Consider the following 22,108-nt stretch of genomic DNA (forward strand, 5'->3'; position numbering starts at 1 on the left):
TTTATAACGTGCTTATCGCTAAAGTTGAAAACTTACCGCATCTCAAGATTGCCTTCGGTGAAAGAAGATGCACTCGGTGTTGGCCTCGATGAAACTAAACGCGATATCGCGACGTCTGTAACTCCGGAAATAATCCGCGGTGAAAAACCTGTGAACATTGTTAAACGTCTGATAGTTATTATAAAGATAACACTGCTGAAGTAAGAGACTCAAAAATCACGTCTGTGCAATCAAGAAACTGTTCGTATATTGCAAGCACAGTTTCGGGTAATGGATATGGCTAATCTTAATGTTTCTTGTACGACGATTCTTTGATCTAAAGCAACTCTGTGGGTTTTATTTTCATTGGAATAACTAATTTCAACGACTTCAAAGGGTCAGTAATTACTTCTGTATTGTGAACGGCAAATAATATCTTCAAGTTAAAGCAAGTTTTATTGCTTTTGTGAGCTAATATAATTAAATGAATTTCAAGAGATGATTTGGTGTGCGTTGGAATTGATAAATCAGTTACTGTGAACAAAATGAAATTTCTTCAAGGCAAATACCAATAAACAATCTCTTCAAACCAAATAATAGCGTTCCAAAAAATGTTTTTGCCAGTGTATTTTTTATGACATTTGTGGTAATTCTTTGATTTCGTCATACTTATGCAATTCATTTTTATTAGTTATATGCAAAAGAAAAAAATATATATATAGCGTGCTCTTATTATTATCAGGGCACAACACAGGCTTTTCAATAATTATACCTGAGAAGCAGACGTTTATTGTTCAGCTCAAATCAATAACATTCTCATTATGAAAAGGCATCTTGTGTATGCTAATAGTTGACTAGAGATATTTCTCAGTCTTTCTGAAACGAGGGCTTCAATTCAATTTTTTTCTGTCTGAGGTGGCCATAGAATCCTCAAGTGTTTTGTCTGAAGCTTTGTTTTTTAGAATGCGTTCCTATTTTATTAATTCCCGCTTTTTTGGGAAACAAGAAACTTCAGGACACGTTTAAAATATGTTACGTATTTTGACAGTTTAACAATAAGAATCTAAGTAACATTCTACGAAAATTCGTTTCAATTAGTAAAAAAAGTGTAATTTTCAAACATGATTAAAAAATTCTTATGAAAAAATTGAAAACTTTTATTAGATCTTTCTAATTTCTATCGCATAAATTCATCGACACATAGAATATTAATTTGAATTTTGTCCTTCTTTTTTAACTTCGAAATAACATCGATATCAATAGCATATCAATTCTTTAATGTACGGAAATCTTAACTCAAACGCTAATATTCGCAGTAAAATTTTATCACTGATATTCTCATTGTCGGAATACAAATTGAAGCCAAGGTTTCACCCGCAATTTTGGCTCTAGCATTCTTTTCAATTCTCACGAATGCGGCAAAAAAAAAAAAATATAATTAATGCCAAAGTGACGTGGTGACGTAACAAAATATCAGCTTCAAAAGTCGATTAGAATTAATTTCCTGCGTTTGGGTAGCTTCTCAAAATCTCAACAAGCTTGTCATTAAAATAACGTTACCGATCACGATGAACACAATATATATTATAATGAACTGCGGTGACGAAAACACGGCGATATAAGAAGATTTAAAAATTCCCCTCGACACTTTTCACCTCGACCCTTCTGTTCTCAAAACAGTAACCTAACAAGTTACTGACACATTGTAATAATACTATTATGCTCACGGGTGATTCTTAAAAACAATCGTTAATGTTTGTCCTTTGATTTACATTACTGTTATTGAGGATCTAACGGAAAAAAAAATTGGCAATAAAAGAACACGTGACTTTCCACGACGAATTTTGATCTCAAAATCGAAATCCTCAACTCCGACAAATTTTGAAACTATTCAAAAACTTTTAAAGAGATTTGGTTTCATTCAGAGGCTTACGAAACGTAGTTCCCTTTCCCTTATCTAAATATTGCATAAAAATAATCCGGCGACGGATTATTTCACTTCTTAATATTTCAAGATCGATGAAAAGTATTCGACGACGGACATTATTGTCCTGAAACTCTGAGTTACAGATTGTTTCGATCATTTCCTGGATATTGATAAATTTTTCACGAACTCAGTGATGTACGATCATTGCTCTATCGAAATTCAAAAAAACTCCAATAAATACTTGATTAATCACAGCGAAAAAAGACCGCTAAAAAGAACCATTCGCATTTTCTCTCGATACCAAACTCGCGATTATAGAATCCTGAATGTCGGAATACGTTCTTTGAATGGAGGATTGAAATCGCGCAGGCTCGCGGCCCACGAATCGAGGTTCCGGGTCTTTATAATGAAACGGAGGAGAAGTGCGGGGGCGAAAAGCACCGGGCGCCTCTAAATCTTTCATTCGACCAAAAAGATCAGTCACATTGGTTAACGCGTGGCTGACGCTCGCCGGTATTAGTTCACAGGACGTTGGGCTTATGGGCGATGCCCAGCAAGGCTGACCGACGACCATCGGATGCCGGGTTTTGCACACCCTCGCACACACGGGTGCGATTTTCTACGCCCCTGAATAAAAGGGCGGCAAGTCTATATATAGACACGCGGGTTGCCCCGTTGGGTCGAAATCCACAATTTAGGGGGATCCCCCTTCGCCTCCCCCCCCTCCCTTCCCCTACCCACCCCTCCTCACCCTCCCTTCCTTCCATCGCGCCACCCCTGTATTTATTGCCCAACGGTTTGCTTTTACGCCCTAATACTTTAAATTACTAAATCAGGGAGCGAAGGCTCTGACTTCGCAGTTCCGAATCCTCTCTCGTCGATTCCTGTACCGCTGATCGATTTGCGAATCCCCATTGCTCCGATTTTTTCGCCATTATACCGTTTTGTTCGAAATATTATCACGTCGTAAAGAGACTTGGATTTAGTTGATTAGTCGACAAATTTTGAGGGGTGACTTTGGTGGAAGTTTCGTCAAATGTGACAATAAAATATATTCAATCAGCTGAGACGATGAACTAAGTTATTTAAGTTTGTTAGCAAAAAATTTTAGCCTTTGACGTATTATTGAAAGAAATATTGAAAAAATATTCATAATTTTCAAATCGTTTGACTTATTCGGATCAAATTTTCATCAAATTCTGATTACAGGGATCTTGATAAATAGTCGAAATTTTCGAAATATTCATTTAAAGATGGGACAGTTTTTAATTTCACCGAAGTCTCCCGTCAACTAAAATTGACTTATTGTTAGACTGGTGTCCATTCGGATAGAAATTTTTTTATTGCTAAAATTATTGATTGAAATGTGTAAGTTACAGTCTGTGAAAATATCTGATAAAAATGATGGACCGTAAAATTTGTAAAACAAATAAAATGTTAATGTGCCGTACAATATAAGAACATTAAATAACCAAAAAATAAAAAATTGTATGCTCTTTGGTTATCGATCGAAAACTTGTTGACTGACAGAATTTTGAACAAATTTTTGGAATTGCCGAGAATTTAGTCCATACTTTAAACCCAAAATCACAAGATAGGAAGACTATGTACTGCAAACTTCATTTTCCGTTTAATTCGATCTCTTGAAGAGATTTTATCACTTAAAATTATGCACTTGAAATTTAAGTGAACTGTCGAAAAATCTATTATTATCGTGAAAAGAGTGAAAAAGTTATACAATTGTTGATAAAAAGTGTATTAAATAACGAATTACTCAGAAACTAGGCGTGAAAAAGTAAAAAAAGTGAGCAATGATTCCCATACTGATTCTTTATCGGTAATGCAAGGCTCAGCACGGCTCTATCAGTTGACCCAATTGCTTCTGATTTAATTCGACTCGTTTTTTTTTTTTTTTATCGCTTTCTATAGTTTTTTCTATTGGGTATTGTCCCCGTCCCTAATAGTCAATAAAAATTCGATTTAACCAGTTACACAAAGCTCCGAAGACACCCTGAAAATGGTAAATCCCTTCATTATTGCGGCGGGCCGCATAGTGAGTTGCAAATAAAGCTCAATTTCCGGATGTACAAGACGTACAGTTCGAATAACAAGTGGTTAATTTGGCTGACCTTGATGAGCCAGCCAGAAAACTTTCCGCTCGAATACCATTCCAGCCCGTGAAACAATAAATATATAATAATTTAATCATTATTTTTTTTTTTTTTTTCACATTGGTATTTCATCAACTTGAAAAGTACATGACCGATGAAGTTTAAAACGCAGTCAATCTTAAGCCAAGAAAAACACCGCCCATTGAAACTGCAGTTATGAAAATTAGTTAATCCGTTTTCGAGATATCACGATTTAAAATTTTTCGATTTCGTTACGCGTATAACGTGGGAAACTGGTGTAGTGATCAGATCCAAAATCCAATAAGTCCCGAGTTAGGAAGAGTCGCGTCCATTAAGACAAAAATCATCAAAATCCGATAATGCATTCTTGAAAAAGTGGTCGAAGGTGATTCTCTGGATTTCAAAATATGGAACCACAACGAAAACTCTACACTTCATTTTCGGAATGATTATGATCGATTCCCTTAATCTTTTTCTTACTATGAAAACAGGGGAGCAGGAAGCTAAAAATAAGGGGGAATACAAAATCTTAAACACCATGTCTGTACGCTGGAGAATTAGAGGAAACTGACGATTGAGTTCGGAGAATAGATAAATGTAAAAGACAAAGAAAAAAAAAAAAAAACACCTAAACGGAAATATCCCGAAAAACTCGATCACGCATCCACCTGCAGGTGATGGGCGATACGAGCCAGAAACACGATGACAAGCTCTCAATCGGGCTTGATTACAGAGTCCACATGTGCTACCGACTAGGTCCTCTCCCACGGGGATTCCCCGGAGGCACAGCAGCCACGCACCCCTGGCCAACAATCGAGAGCACTCCAATTTCAATCGAATGATAAAAAAAAAAAGAAATTTTAACCATAAAATCCGCAGAACACTGATGTAACGGGAAGAAATTAAAGAAAAGGACACCGTGAATTGTCGGACATGTAATTGCAGCTTACGATCGAATATCGGTGGTAAAGTAAATTTTCATCTCGACCTGCAGACACTTACTTTCAAGTTTTGTTCAAATTCGGTTTACAACTTTGCTTTTGTTGAAAACGTATCTCTCAGTTGTAATGATAGTTTAAATCTTATGCATTTCACGATAAGGCATTATATATGTGTCTATAGTAGGGTGTGGCGAAATAAAATTTTTTCTTTTTTTCAAACGTGCATCAAACTTTCGGTAAAGCATCTCAAATAGTACATCTCATCCAAATGTAAGGTCTTAATATTGATATATAGAGGTGCTTATTTTGTTTTTTCCATTCTCCATTTAATTAAATAACACGTAAAGAAAATTGGAAAATGATTGAAATTTTTTTTTCGTAACTGACTTGACTTATAAACTATCCAAATACAGATTCTTGTACGACATTTTACGCTCTATAAAAAAGTACTGAAATAAAATTGTCCAACTCTAACCGATTAAGAGATACTCGCCTCTGACTCAATGTTTATATGCAGGTATCTTCTAATCGGTTAGAGTTGGGAAAATGTTGTCTCAGCACTTTTTTATACAGCGTGAAATGTTTACGAGTCAAGCCGTTTACAACAAAATAAAATTAAAAAATTTTCCGCTTTTCTTTACATGTTGTTTAAATGGAAAATGAAAGACAAAAAGTCCAAATATCAATATTAAGCGCTCGTGTTTGGAAGAGACATACCATTTGAGATGCTCTACCGAAATATTGATGATATACATACCTAGACGGATACACGGAATTAATTTTTTTCTTTAGCATTGATTTCTAGATATTATCTTTTACTTATCGTCCATTTGAAAAAAAAAATTTTTAATGTCATTTATCATCATACAATTTCAGAACAATTCAAATCTAATGGAAGGTCACGTAATAAATTACCATATATCCAAAATCGAAACCTTTGAGAGAAAATAGTAAAATATTTAGTTATATTTGTTGACTCTGCCAATTTTACTTTCGTGAAATAAATGTTACGTTACGTCACGGGACAAGTAATAATTTAGCGAGGCGGTATAATGAATTTTTTTTCTCATTTAAATACATGAGGGAACTTGACGCCACGCGTTGGAAAGCCGGGAAGAAGTTAAGTTTTCCGGGAAGGGGATGGAGCAGGGATGGAAAGGGAGATGAGGCATTTATTTTCGCTGCGATGAGCAGCCACCGAATAAGCTGGTGAACTTTTATTGCGTTATAAATTATAAGAAATTTATTGGCGCTTACGAGACTCGCTATACGGCAAGGTATAAGATATAAATGTTATATATGTACAGAAAATTTCAAACTCGCGCAAAGAATGACAATGAGGTCAATGCTGCAGGCAGTCGGGACGAATTTTCACGCGATATTATTGGCTTTGAACATAGTTTCGGTAGTTAAACAATTTACACTCACATTATGTTACAAAGTTTTGCAATTAGATTCGAAAAATTGAAATTCTTAAAAGCCCACGAAGTTGTCACGGAATTTCGATAAGGCCAAACGAATGGTATTATTATTTTTATTCATGAATTTTGACACCGGATAAAATGATGTTTCTCAACTTCAACAAAGCTTTACGTTTTTCAGCATTTAAGTAAAAATACGAAATTTACAAAAATTCCCACTGAAATGGTGGTCATGAAGAATTGAAATCTCGTCTAATCTGAACGTTCGCTTCTACTGGAAATTAATCGATCCGTAATTGTTTATTAACACTATACATATATTATTTATTTCTCATTTCAATTGAAAAATTATGCATGTATGTTTCCAAGTTGAAAACAGATGTGACCTGAGACAGATTTTAGAAGCAGAATGTTATTATTATTGTAATCTTTATAACGATTATCGAAATTTATCGAATCGTGATTTCGAAATCGGTCCAACAGTATCTTAAGTGCGGATCGTCTCATGTCAAGCTAAAGAATGGGCAAAAAATTTTGTAAGTAAAAGAAAGTATAAATAACGACAATACACTTCGATCACACGCTCGACGGTATTTTCAGCAGTGAAATTATTTCATAAGATAAAAATAAAATCGTCGCGACAAATACGGTAGAATTTTCGACATTTTTCGTTCCAAGTTCATCATGACTGCAGAAGTCTGCAGCAGAAGATGATTACGGTAATAATCTACGTGTGAAATTAACCCCCTCTGAGTTTAATCGGCGAGGATCAAAGTTTAACTATGGAATGGAGGGCGAGGCGGCTGGTACAGACATTAGTCGTCAACCAACCGACGGGACGGCAAAGTGAACGGTCCGGAGACTCAGCCTCGCAGAGATTACCCACGCTTCACACCCGATGGACCAAAACAGCTGCAGGCTCTGATTTCACCGCAGAAACTCCGACGAAACGCGGTTTCAATTCTGCGGCACCTTCCATTTGCGGTATGAGACTGCTTCAAATTGGGAAAAGATTTTTTTTTTTTTAATTATACAGCTGTTCTCCACGGGTATTTTTTTTCGAACTCAAAATCCAGAGTAAGAGATTTTTAGTTCAGTGTCAGAGGTGACTCTTTCTTGTTTAAGTTGTTTTGAGCACTGGGTCACGTGACCGAGTTACAAGAGTATTGATGAGAATCGAATATCCCATTTTTGTTAAGTTTTTTTTTTTTTTTTTTTCACGTGGTTGTCCTGATGTTCGAAAGTGCCCTTTGGTCAGACAGGACAGATGAATCATCGTACGAATTAATGTTTGAACAATTTGCAAAGTATACTTAACCTCAGAACCCGTCTCGCAGCGAAATAAGTTGATGAAAAATTTATACAGCATTTATTCAATCCTAGCTGACCAGAGCACACTTGCTGACAATGGCACGGTGATTTTACGAAATATTCGAAATTGATACCGAGTTTCATTGTTGAGAAAAAAGTATCAGGATTCTCGGGAATAATGTTGAATTGGTCACGTGACACCATGGTCAAAATACCTTGAATCAACGTATTAAAAATTAATCTTATTTCAGTTTCTTGACCGATTTTTCGAAATAATCGTGTCGTATTGTTTGAAATTGACACGAGTATGTTGTTTTACAAATTATTTAAATGAGAAAACCGACTTCTTACACTTGATAAAAAATCCTGTACCCTTCGAGAGGATTGTATCTACGGTACAAGAACTAATGTCTAGACATTTTGCCAGTTGGAAAAGAATGTATTTTTCCAATTTGAAACAGTCTATTATAGGTAGATACAATGTATACATAAAATTTTAACCGTTTTGTGCGTGACGTTGCAGTTACGGCAAGTTCTCGTCGCATGCCGTCAGATATCATCGTACACGGGTTGGGTTAGGTCAGGAAAGGTGGCTTACGGCCTAGCGGATGTCGGCCTGCTTCTGTCTATGTAACTATGTATGGCGCATTCCGTGTCATGTAGAGATGGGCAATTCAAGTTCGGCCTTTTCTGTTCAAGAACCAGAAGTAATTAATTATCATCATTCAAGATCGTTCAAATCAACGCTTGGTCGAACAATTTATCGGAATCGTTTCAAATCCTATAAAAATCTAGTAACCATTCGTTTTGAAAATAATAGATATATCAATATAAATATGCCAAAAATAGAAAATTAACATTTGGTTAATCAACTTCGAAAAACCTATTAGAAGAAATATTAAAGTAACAGGATCATCGCGAATTTTGTTTTTTCTTATGTATAAACATTTCTCAAGCAGTTGGAAATCTCGAACATTTCAATCTGATTATTCGATTGTTCGCAATATAATTAAAAAGTCACTTAGTTAGCCCGAGTGGCTTAATTATTTTATTCAGATTCATCTGATTTGTCGATATCAGCAAATTAACCGACCAACCCTGATCTTCTACCCTTTCACAACTTCGTAAACTGGCAAGTAAAACGCACTATGAATAATTAAACGAAGAATGAATTTTTGGAAGATAGACTTTTCAAAGAATTGGTAAGCTTTTATTAAGCAAGATCGCCAAAATGCGAAGAATAAAGTTCATCGAGTTGGCGATGGAATGCCTCATACGCACGGATTTACAAGGATCGCGGAAATTTTGGTTACATACACCTACATTTGCATATGTATACGTGTACATCCAACTAGGGGACAGGCATACCCGGTTTGTTGAACATCGAGGCTATAACCACGAGACGGGTTATTTCCCGGCTAACGGTGCAGCCATTTTCCAGCCACCATAAAGAATGCTCGACGCAGTGAGAAAAAATTCATTCGCTAAAGTTACTGGAAAACTACTAAAATGGATAACGTTACGATGTAACGTTTTAAGTGTTGTTGGAATTGCAGAAAAAAAATTGTTACAAGCAGCAATACATTTAGTGTAATTTCAGCTATTAACTGAAACCTAATACCACATTTTATAGTTATCGTAAATACAATTCTATTTGTTTAGTGTCCTACATTTTTTTAATGAACAAGGCCTCAACATCAAATTATCGCAACAATTGCCAAAAAATATATTCTTCAAGTGATCCTAATCAAAAAGCATAAGATTATTCCATGAACAGCTTATGCAAAACTAATTTTCACTACGAACCCAGAATTATATTTTTCAGTTAAGGCAAAAAAATATAAATACTCAGGGACTGCGTCGTAGCCACAACTATGAAAACGACTGATCGTCAATGAAGTTCTGATCGAAGGTATGACTGTCCTTACATCGAATAACATTATATTACATGTTGTAACTATCTACAAAATGAATTTCTAACGACCGCACGTTCCGTCGTCTGCTACAATTTATTGCGCACGCGCGCTACATTCTGAGAGTGGCTGCTTGCCAGGTTGACCAACCGTCATAAATGTAACCTCAAAAATTTTGACATTTGTCGGTGTTGAGTCGACTGCCAGTAACAATTGTCAAAATTTTTGAGGTTACATTTATGACGGTTGGTCACCCTGGCAAGCAGCCACTCTCAGAATGTAGCGCGCGTGCGCAATAAATTGTAGCAGACGACGGAACGTGCAGTCGTTAGAAATTCACTCTGCGTGTATGACCAATTAAAAAGAAAAGAAAGATTTTCAGAAATCCTGACAGATCGTACAACGGTCCTATAACCCCATCCGCAATCGTTAGTTTCGTCGCAATTACTCCTTGTATGCTCCTTAGATTAGAGTTAGCTAGTTGTGCGTCTAGTCGGACAGACTGCTGCAATGATACCGTCGTGCAGGCATCAGTACCTGCTTCATGTTAAACTCAGTCGCTGTGCTAGGAGTTCTGGGACAAATGGAGACAGCTACAGTCCGCCTATTCGCCTTGCGATTAGCAGTTGGCTGCACTTCAAAACCGCCGTAACCCGTCTAGAAGTCGAACTAAAGTTCAGTAAAACCACTGCTGTGACACGTTTATGCCAAACATTGAAACTTGAGGATGTACCAAATGTACAGTCTAATCAAAGAGGTATGAGAGAAAAAATATCGTACAACGAAAGTTTGAAAGTGTAACTGGAGTTCATCGAGTTGAATTTAATTGAAACGAAATTCTCTCATAACTGAATAAATTTGAAGAAAACCAGACATTTCAGCTACAATAGCATAATTATTGACGACTTTGAAGATATCCCAGCATTAAATCGTTTCTGGGATGAAAAACTCGCATCGTTGAACAATTTTAATAAACTTGAGCTTATTTTGATCGTAAATTGTTTCTCTACAAATCAAAAACGGAATTTTTTCCATCAGAATACTCAGTTGTTAATAAAACCATGTTTACTAAAATCATTATAAATGATGAATAATAAATCAATGATTTAATAAAAAGTTTTTGAGTGATATATTTGATTCCAAGTCCTCCGTGAAGCTTTGTAATTCGTGAAATTCGCGTAATCAATAGATATCAAAAAATCCATACACCCCCCTTCCGAAGCTTATATCTCGGAAACTAATGATTTTTGGGACTTGTGTCAATGAGAACAGTTTCGATCGGGAAGAGATGTACAATAACATACTGAAAATCCTTCCAATTTGACAGGAAGCCAATTTGAATTTTACTTTAGAAATTTCAATACTGCTGAAACGAATTAGGATGGCATTATAATAAAGTCCTACAACTAAATTTAGACGTGTCGTTACAGTTAATTATTTCTATGACAATCCGCAGCGCGTATAGAATGTGCTTTCTATAACGTCGCGACGGGATCCCATAAATGAAACATCAATTTAAGGACCCGCGACGTCGAAGTAGGCATCAGGACTGACCGTAACGAGCGGGCATAACAATTTGCGTTTACGTCTTTATCAAGACTCATTGTCAGAGGCTGGGGACGAGATTTAAAGCCTGAAGCTTTGATGGATTCGTGGCTCCTTCGGGGGGTGTATAATATTCGTAAACATGATGTACGTAGATTCACATATAATATCGTTCCTCCTGCCAATCACGTATCTCTGAACAGCAATCCCCTCCGCTTTCAAAATATTTACGACTATTTTTACGAGGAGATAACGATAATAACGTATAACATGCGTGCACGCATGCCGCACATTTCTATAGTTTTATACCCGTAAGCGCGGTTTTGATGAGAAAAAGTAATTTGACAAAACGACGAATCACGAGTGAAGGCAAAATCTCATTGAAATTTTGAATATACGAAAATAGTAGAAGTTATTTTTAAATTCTCGCGCACCGTAAGTTGCCGAGATTCGTTTGAAAGAAAGGTCTCACATTCGGTACTTATCAAATAATTATGTCCCTGAGTAAACGAATGTCTCTTAAAAATTTATACAAAAATACTTGTGAATTTGTAGAAAACAGTATTCTGAATCAAATGAACTCTCGTAGAGTGAAATCGAACGAATCTAATAGATTTTTAACAATTTTAAAGCGATATGAAGTGAAGCATCGATATCTAAGCTTTTGTTTATAACTTCAGTATTTTCAATTTTACATTTATAAAGACACTCTGGTAACTTACGAATATAATAATTTGACGAACGAAGAACGATACAACTGTCTCGAAACAGAATTGACAATAAGTTGTTGACCAAATAATGTTACTCGAGAACCAATGCTGCTCGTCATAAAATAATTATCAAGCTTAGTAATTTTGTTGGTCAGAAAAATAATTACCTATCAATTAGTGTAATACAACCAATTGGTTCGAAATATTAGCGTAGCGCTCAACTTTGCGAGTGGATACATAATTATTTTTCAAACAATATTTCGTGATCAATGGGCTCGTTAAAAATGAGAAACGAACAATAATGACTGATTTCGCGTAATAACGTAGAACGTGTATAGAATCGGGTGATTGTAGTAATGAAAATATACGACTCGACCCCAAAGACGCGAAGGGGAGAAAAAGACTCGTCGAGGAAAATGAAAAAACAGGGGCTTTTTAATGAATTGCGTGGGCAGTTGAGGACGCTTAGGCGGAAAGCGCATTAAATTAATTTATGTACTGAAGGGAAAAAAATCATATTGAAGTTAAAGCGCCGTTGCTGTGTTTGGTCCACCTCTGCTCACGCGGACGTAAAAATTAAGCAATAATGATGAGATAAAAAATTATACGAACTCGGAAGTGACTCGGAAGAAAACGGCGCCCTTTAACCGCGTTAATTGTAATGGCATTAATCAAGGTAATGGTGCCGCAAACTCTTCCGCGCTTTAATTAGCCAAAGTTCAAACGATAAACAATAGGGTTGGCAGTAGTTATATTTTGCAATTCCACGCTTGTACCTTTACGTCTGATCCTCATGAGGACCCGACGATATGGAACCAGACTACAAACAGTAAGTAAGCTAGAATTATAATGCAGACGCACGATTTAATTGTAAATTGAAATGCTACGGTTGCTTTATTCAAATAAACGCCTGATGCGGCAAGCAACATTTCACTAGATTCATAATAACGAAGGATTTGAGCTTTTGAAGAGAATTTAATCCACCATCGGTTTGTCGGTTATTGAGTTACAGCTGTAAAACGACAGTGGTCATAAGTGCCTGTTATCGAATTACTCAGAAGGCAGTCCAATTGTTAACCAACCGCCCCAGTTTTGAATTTCACAATCAGGAAAGGCCGGTAAATACTGTACTTACATAATAAAATACGCTGCGGTATTACATACGAGGTGTGTATATTACATGCATACATGTATGTAGGAGAGGTCATGGCATTCACTTGTAAATCAAGTTAATAATTACAATTCATTAGCATTGATTTTGCGCTCAGAAAAACTCATTTTTCTTATAGTTACTGAAAAATTATATCAGGCATCGTTGCAATAATAAGTTAAATGTTGTTGGAATGACACGAAAATTTAGTACGAGTCATTATTCAGTGTGATTACTGTTGTCAGTACTAAATAAACTGGGTATTGCAAAGTCAACTCTTCCTGTTCGAATTATATTATTGTTTCAGTTAAATCAATCCTTAACGGGAATCAATAAAAATCACTTGAAATTAATATTAACAAATGGAAGCTACGAAGCATTAATTGCTCAACATTAACATGTGATTTCAATAATTCGAGATGATTTCCAACGATTTCAGATATTCAATATCCATATACGTAAAATAATAAAATAATCATCTGACACGTAGATGAATTGACTCGATTTTTTTCGTACAGTTGGTATATGCTAATAGAAATTTCGAAATTTCTTTCATTGCTTAGATGAAAATGAAGATAATCTTATTGCATTTATATAGATGCTTGCGAACTTTCACCGTTCAACTCACTTTCTTCCGACTCTAAACTTTGAACTCTCGACCGCCTCGTAACTCCGATATCGCATCAGAATTCAAATAATGCCGGGTTCATTCAAAAGCTCGCCAGACACGCCGGCCGTTGCTCTACTTACTATCGTTGCGTACGACCGCACCGGCGTCTCTACTACTGGCTACAACGCTTACGTTAGATATACTCGTGCTGCCTCTTTGCATCGGGAGGTGAGCCGCTTTCGACCTTGAAAACTCTTGAAAAGGAGGCGAGTTCAATGGCTCATTTTCGTGGGAACACCATTTTTGCAGTACTTTTTTTTGTTTCCGAGAAAAACAAGGATAAACTCGTGCAAAATGTTTACAGAACACAGTGTTGTAGAAAATTACGGTTTTCCACATTACACCAGAATAATACGCTAGATAACAAATTCATGATGCTTCCGCGAGAAACTGTCAAATTTTAATAATAAACCAAAAAACTTTTTTTTATATCACATTGATCAGGCTCAATTTAAGAATGAACCAATGTAGGAAGAGACCCAGAGTTTAATAACTTTGAACGATGGAATTATAAAAAATTTTCTCAAATTGTTGGTATACGTTATTCGAATTTGCTCGGAATAATTGTTATTCCATATTGGGAAACGTTATTTCATTCGCACTCACCGCATCATTGCTGTAATATCTCGTTTAAGTTTTGTTCTTTTACGTTCGGTTGGCTAATTTTATCCCAGTTTCAACAACTTATAAGCTGGAAAGTTAACGCCTCCTAAAAGGCGCGCGTCGCGGCAAAATGAGTGCTAATACACCTCCCTGCGCACCTATTACACTTTGCCAGTTTATAATGCTTGTATAGTATGCATATACAATTGCAGTGCCAGAAAGTTTAAACGTGGTTCATCGTATATTACCGTGATAGATTGTGAACATAATTTTACAGTTTCTAAATATCGTTACGTCTTATTTATTCTCGATCTGATATTTCAACGTCAATCACTTTTGACTGGCAATTACTCTTCACGTGCAGATTCAGAATTTATGGTGTAACGCCTTAGAGTCGCGGAGAAATTTGTGCTCGACTCAAAATCGAAATAATCAGAAATAAGAATATTGCACGAATTGCGACCATTCGCTAAGTTCATCGATTATAAATTATGCTGTAATCATTTGCACCGATGCTGTAAATCTCATCAGCCAATAAATAATTTGCAGTAAAAATTTCTACGTCTGTATGTCAAATATAAAAGCTAATCGTATCACGGTGAACAAATTAGCATCGTATTGTCTGGAAATTAACAAATTATTCTCTAACCAAATAACAAAGTTTTAAAATTGAAACGAACGTTCCGAGAGAGTCTGTGAAATTGGAATTATGAATTGTGACGAAAACTTTTTCATACTGTATAATAGAACATTTTTCAAAATTAATCTTTGATTCAATAAGAAGTTTATTGGAACAGCTTTTACAATTCAAAATAAATTTCTGTCAAACTAATAAATTTCATTCGATTTTTCTGAAATTTACTGACCATCGAAATCACTTCTATTCGGTCCAATAGATTCTCAAACAGGTTCGAATCACCATAAATTTTTTATCTGGATGCAAAACTCGTTATTACATATCGTCGAAAATGGGTATAAATTTTTATCAAGCTTCCGTCGTACAAACCGTAAATCATAGAATGACACATGCAGTGTGATCATTGACACAAAATTCGGAAAAAATAAGCACGAAAAACGCTGTGGAAATTCGTTTTCTCATTCTTCAGGAACTTTCACGCAAAATTTGTATCGTCATCAACACTGTAAAAATATTCGGCGTGTAACATAACACTGTTCAATGTTGAATTCAACACCATTTGGTGTTACTTTACAAAGAGCAACACTTTCTTAGATGCAAGATTTTTGTACAACTTATGCTGCACACCTGTGCGTAACAATGGTGTCACACCGGGGTCACTGGAGACCCCACGTCAAGGATCATTGCGAAGAAACGGAGATATCGATTCGAATAACTTGACAATATTCTGGGATACTCTTTAACTATTATACTTCAAGATGAATTAGTTATCTTTAGCAAAATGAAATTTTGAATATGCAACAAAAATCAAAAACAACAAAATACCGGAAAATGAATGATTCTAGTCAAAAAATCATAACTCAGTGAATTTTCAACATTTTGAGCTGAGAGTTGATGGATTAACTCTTGAGATACAGATGTTTAAGAAAAAAAGGAGATACTGCGTAATGAAAAAAAGGTATTTATTTGAGTGAGTGAAATTGAATTTTTGGCAAAAGAATGATTTAACAATTTTTACGATATTTCATTATTTATCTTAGATCAAATCAGATTATTTCGGACAATTTTCATATGGAATTTATGGTGAAGACGACGTGAGGTCAATTTTACCCCGGTGTGCAGCGGGTTTCGTGGTGTTGTCCCCTATCGGCCATGGGAAAAAAATTTCATTCAACGCGAAACAAAGTGGGCAAGCAATGAATTGAAGAGGACTTAATTTGAACATGGTATTTTTTCCAAGACCCGATAAACGAGGTCCAATGATTCTCGATTTTCAAACAAGGACCGAGCAATATTCACTGAGAGTTGTTAGAGTGCACAGCTTTAGAATGAGAATGCGGAACGTACAGTCATAAATGCTTTTGATAGAAAAACGTGATAAAGAAAAGATTTACAAAGCGTCAATCATTTACAGATGCAAAATTTGGAACCCTGAATTTCTAATGTAAACACCAAAACACCAACGTATTTTAACAATCGTCAGAGAAATTCCATTATTTTATTATTTTTCACTGATTCTGACCAGCAATAACTCATTTTATTTGCAGATGAATTTTCCGTAAATCGAGTTAGATTCTGGATAACAATAATTGACCCGTTGCTAAATCACAAGTTTATTATCTGTAAACTAAAACGTATTTTTCAACCAATTGACGTGCTTAAAAAATGGTAATTTGCCACGTCTTAATTCGTGAATAAATTAATCTATTGTTCAAAAAAGTCATACAATAATTAAAAAAAAAAATAAAAATAGCAGAATAATACGTGATTTCTCTGTATTGTGACTAACGGGATGTTTACAGTTGAAATTCGTCGTTTAAACATTTTTTTTCCACACTGCACGGATTTGTTTTTTTTTCTTTTTTATTCTTGATTAGGTTGAACTCGGCGAGGATAAGTTACACTTTTCGAACCTTTGTTTAGTCATATTTTTCATTCGACACATTTTCGAGCCGACCGTACGTCCATCACGTGCATCCTTATAAACACGTTCAGGGTTGTTCCATAATATCTCTGAAGTGTTTTTTAAAGCGAATTAAAACGCGGCGCGCACATGGTGTCTAGGTTCCCGGGGCTATTAAACTCGAGGTGTTTCCTGCTCCCATTCGCTCGTTTCTGCGGGGGGGGAGGGGCAGGGGGAGGGAGGAGGGGGTTGAAAAACTTCCCACGCATGTTTCTGCGGGGCATTCCTTCGGTGCGGATGATTTTCGAGAAGCTTACCCTCAGAGACAGCCCTCGACCCTCCCGGCTGGACGTCCGTCCGTCGATGCACGTCGGAGGCTGAGCGCGAACTGAACTTTCGAACCGAGGGCTGCCACCCCCACCACCGAAACGCCACCCTCTCGCGCTGCTGTCAACCAGGACTTGTGGACCAACTTCTCCCGCTGAAGACCCGCCGCCGTTAACCCCGATTTAAACTTATCCAACACTATTGCGTCACACCGAAGGCTGTATCAAGTGCCCGGACCCCTCGAGCACCCCAGAAATTTCATTAATTTCTTAAATCTGCCAATTTTTCCACCCTCTACAGAAGAAATATAAATACCTACATCTTTCGGATTGACATGCACAAGTCACAGCGATTTGAGTATTCGACAAATTGGAAAGTATCGGGATTTTTCATCCCTTGGTTGTAAAAGTTGTTTACCGCAACAGTAAAAATGATCCCACGCTAATGGAAATGTTCCGATTGTATTAAGCGAACTGCGATGAACGTGAATTTTTTACTCTTTGAAGGCGTACCAATTTTTCAAATGAAATAATCGTTAATTGGCCATACGAACTTACCTGGGATTGAGAAGGAAAACGCCAGGAGAAGACATGAACGATCGGCTGCCGGATGGTAATTGATCAGTGAATTAAACAGTGATGTAGCCGCTTCGTATTTCTGACTTTCCAATAATTATCCCTATAGTGTTACATTTCGCGATGAAAATTAAACCCACGCTACATTTTAGATCCTCTAAAATTGATTATAGCGTCTTCAAAAATTCGATATTGTCCATGAAGCCATTTTCACGCAAATACACGTGTTGAAAAATTCTAGAAAACGGTGAGTGATAATGTGAGTGACGAATCGTGTTTCGAAGTCGAAAAGGATGTTTTTCTACACGACGTTTTTCAAGAATACAAACGCAATAGGTACTCTGCTTTACGATCGTGACTAAACAACGCAAAACTGTGTAATAACATAATGAGCTTAATACTGATCAATAATTCATGGGCGTTTGATGGATCGACCGAAACTTATTAGAACCCAGATAATTTGGGGTTACAGCGATGAAGACGCGTCCTGGATCATAAGGATCGCATTACGCCTGAGGATGTCACTGCTAGGTGATCAAACTTGCGATCATTGCCTCAATAATCGTCCGTCTCGAAACTTCCGACTCGATTTTAACATCCTCCTCTCGCAACGGTCTCGCAGATTACCATTTAATTACCGACAGGGGATCAGACTCCGGGAAGTTTCGTTCGTGCAGTAGTCGATGGAAAAAAGGTTCAGGTTGAATTCGTAATTTGCTTCCCATTGAAATATACGTGTGTACAAACACCCTCGAAGAAAATATTCGCACCCCCCGGAATCCACAATGACGTACAATTTGGATACAACAAAAAAGAACCCGAAATTTCTTCCCTCGTACAACTTTTTCCTTTAATTTTTTCAATCGTGCAACAAACGTTGTACGAAAATGATGAAAATATAATATTCGTCGTACATTTTTCTCCTGCAGGGTTGTTTTCACGTCAGCTCTTATTGTGCCGATGTATAAGAATAAGCTCCTCCCCTTTAGAAAATTGATTCCGATGGGAAGTGAAAATATGTTTTATACATTATCCACGACCAGCTAAAGCGCTGCGATCCTGAGATCACGGAAAATGCTTGGCTTGACTCTGTTTAAAAACCCGAATCAATTCATGTCGTCGAGACTAACGAGCTGCTCCGTTTGAAAGCACAGCGTCCATCGATGTGTCAAAATTCCTTCAACACCATTGCGTGTCACTTCTATTATACACATAACTCTGAGACTTCAGATACTCGAAATTTGGCCATCACAAAATAGGTCCCCTCATCATCGATTCGGTTAAAAATTCACTTTAATTCAAATGGAAGGTTTCCCTGCATTTTTTAAGTGGCATTATTGACGTGTAAAATTGCCGATTGACTGTCAATAAACGAATCCCGATATTCGTTTCTGTTTCTAATTCAGTTAGTGCACCCGTAAATAGAGAGCTGACATTAAACCAGCTTTGCAATATTCATGCGCTTCATTGTTAGACACTTTCCAAATTTTACGTCAGATAATACGATTAATTATTTACACGGCAGACATGTGACGGCTAAAAAGTTGCCATGTATTACTAAAAACTTGTTTTCAACTAAAATGAAAAGACAAAAACGAAATTTGAAAAAAATACCATCATCGTGATTACTCGCCCTACATATGTAAACTGTAAATGATTTCGACAGCGAACATTGAGGGCCATTTTAAAAAAATGCCACATTCTTTATAGCTATGCGCGATAACGGCGCTTTATTGATTGTCGGGACAAATCAGATCAAGATTGTTTACATCCACTGTTTGCCCGTTCCTCGGTGCCGGTCAAGCTGAACTAACAACGGACAGTGTAGAGCTTGTGCGAAGGGTGTGTTAGGCGTGTATCTTCCAGCTCAAGCTGCTGCGATGATCAGCTTTGAGAAGTAGATTTCCGACCAAGGCGTTGCGTTGCCATGCAGTTTCATGGAAAGACGGAGAGCTGGACAAAGACTTCGTCAAAATATTTGGGCCGGTATGTAAATCTCACGTTTGTTTAGCTAAAATGTGGACCGAATGGCTCGTGGATTTGAAAAAATCCTAACGAATCACTGCTAAAATGTAGGGTAGAAAGTTGATAGAATCACAAGTTCCGAACAAGGTTGCAAAAATTGAAAAAAAATAGAGGAAGAAGAAAAATAAAAAACTAAGCGCTCCTTAGTGCATCTTCCGAAATTCGATGGATCTATAATACGTATGGCTTATACGCGCACGTAATCTAAGGATTTATAATGGATTTCTCAGTAAGTCCGTCATCCACTTATTTGCAGAGAAATCGATGAAATGAGGGTAATAAAAGAGAATAACATTTTCTTTTGTACGACTCTATCGTTCGGGCTTGCTGCTTTCCTCATTCTCCACTCCGAAATGCCCACGAACATCCCTTTAGCCGGTTTCTCGGTTCCTCATCCGCATTGGTTTTGGCTTATATACGCGAGGCTTTTATTTATTCAAGGGATATCTGCCTACGAAGAAACACTTGCAAGCTTTTACCCTCTTCTTCTTTCTGTGCTTTTTTTCAACATTGTTTTTCTGTTTATTTGTCCCCCTGCTGCCTCGCCAAAGGAACACATTTATAAAGTAGACTAACAAAACATTCATAAATATTCGTGGAGCATTTTTTTTCAAATTTCAGCCTGTCATCACCTCTACTGTTTTTTCACACCCCTCTACAGAAGTCGTACAACTATTTTGTAGAAATTATAGAAATGAAAAGCATCTCTTTCACCGTCTAGAAAATGGATTTCTTAGGGAGTGAAATTTATATAGAGATTGCTGAATTTTTCTACAGATGCTGCGTAAATTTTGTGGTGTCGCTCTTTTTGTCGTGGGAATTAAAATTATTTGTTAGAAAGTATGAAATCTTATATTACTTACTTGTGCGAGTGAAATAGAACATTTCATTGACAATAAGTGCTATTTGAATTGAAATAAGAAAATGCTGAAGAAGAGTACAGATTATCGCAGATAATAAATATTCAGACACCAGCCACAAAAACGTTTCTAAATAACTGTTCATTTCTTTATTAAATTTTTACAATTTGTTTGCGTTCTTCTCTGACAGAACAAAAAAAAAAAAAAAAACGCTTCACAGCCTCGTGTAAGTATGACGGGAAAAGAAATGTCTTTGAAGAACTGAGGGTGTCTCGAGGGAATTTTCTCGATAACGCAATTTTATTACGGCAGTTGCCTAGTCTTTTGAAGTATAATCAGGTAAAAGTTGGGATTTGTGAGACCTCCCCTCCCGGAGTTACATGCGTATACTTTCAGTCAAAACGGAGGCAGTTGTATAAAACATCGCTTCAACCGCTGCTTCGATTTTATTTCTTTTGATCTGTAATTGTTTACAAAAGTCTTCCTATGGGAATAAACACAGCTTACTGGTTGATGCCGCATTCAAATTACCATAGCCAATAATTTCTTTGTCAGTAGGATTCAAAGAACAAGCAGAATTTGTTATATCTTTTTTCTTTTACCATCTATTAAAAGATAAATGTCGCAACAAGTTTTTTGTTCATACGTTCAAATATAGGTAGATCTAAACCTGTGTTTCCTCATTTTTATTCAAAAGAAATGCGGGGTCAGAAAGCTCACGCCTTGAAATTTTTGCAAAAATATTTTTGCACCTGAAAAACGTTAAAAACCAACTATTATTATACACATTAAGCTATACGTATTCTTCTTAGATAAATTCAAAATCAACATTTCGGCAGCTAAAAGACAACAGATTTGAATTGGTCACGACAGCAGATATGCTTCGATGTATTTGTTATAAAAACAGTATGCAAAAAAATGATTCGCCCTTTTCCTTTTCAGACCTGCCAAATAGTGATATGTTGACGCTCATGGTATATGGAATTTATAATAAATAGAATAATTTTCTCTGATTTTCTATACATTTACCTAGATTATATTTGTTTTTCAGCAAAAAATCGTACAGCAATTTGGACAGTGTTTTCACATAACTGGTACGTATATATTCAATCAAGTAAACTATTGCATCTTGCAGACATTACGAAACAAATGTTTCCCATTGTTTGCGTATGCGTGTAACTGAAATGCTTTTTATTCGCATGATCCTCCGCATCGGTTCACACCACGCTGGTTTCGCATCATACAAATATATGTACGGTATGCTAAAAATGTCAAAATATACGTATTCACTTTTCGGAATACAATATACCCAACCCGAAATATCGGAACGGTCGGAGATCCCGCTCGAAGGTGGATTTTGTATCCCGTATGCAGCATCATCTATAAATATATACAAGTACTAGGTTATACAGATGTATACATACGTACTACACAAATTATTTAGTATACATGCATCTATGCATACAGCACACACATAAG

At 36.5% G+C, this 22,108-nt stretch overlaps 1 protein-coding gene across 1 annotated transcript in view; it reads right to left on the reverse strand.

Moving 5' to 3' along the window:
- LOC124302372 (Down syndrome cell adhesion molecule-like protein Dscam2) overlaps window positions 1–17,226 on the reverse strand; it is a 192,071-nt gene extending 174,845 nt beyond the window's left edge. Inside the window, exons 1-2 of the mRNA XM_046758499.1 lie at window positions 17,160–17,226; window positions 37–148 (exon numbers count right to left, since the gene is read on the reverse strand). The gene's annotated coding sequence lies outside the window, so the exon portion shown is untranslated. The remainder of the gene's footprint in view (window positions 1–36; window positions 149–17,159) is intronic.
- Window positions 17,227–22,108: the final 4,882 nt, after the last annotated feature.

This window comes from Neodiprion virginianus, chromosome 4, assembly GCF_021901495.1.
Source record: "Neodiprion virginianus isolate iyNeoVirg1 chromosome 4, iyNeoVirg1.1, whole genome shotgun sequence".
Classification (NCBI taxonomy): Eukaryota; Metazoa; Arthropoda; class Insecta; order Hymenoptera; family Diprionidae; genus Neodiprion; species Neodiprion virginianus.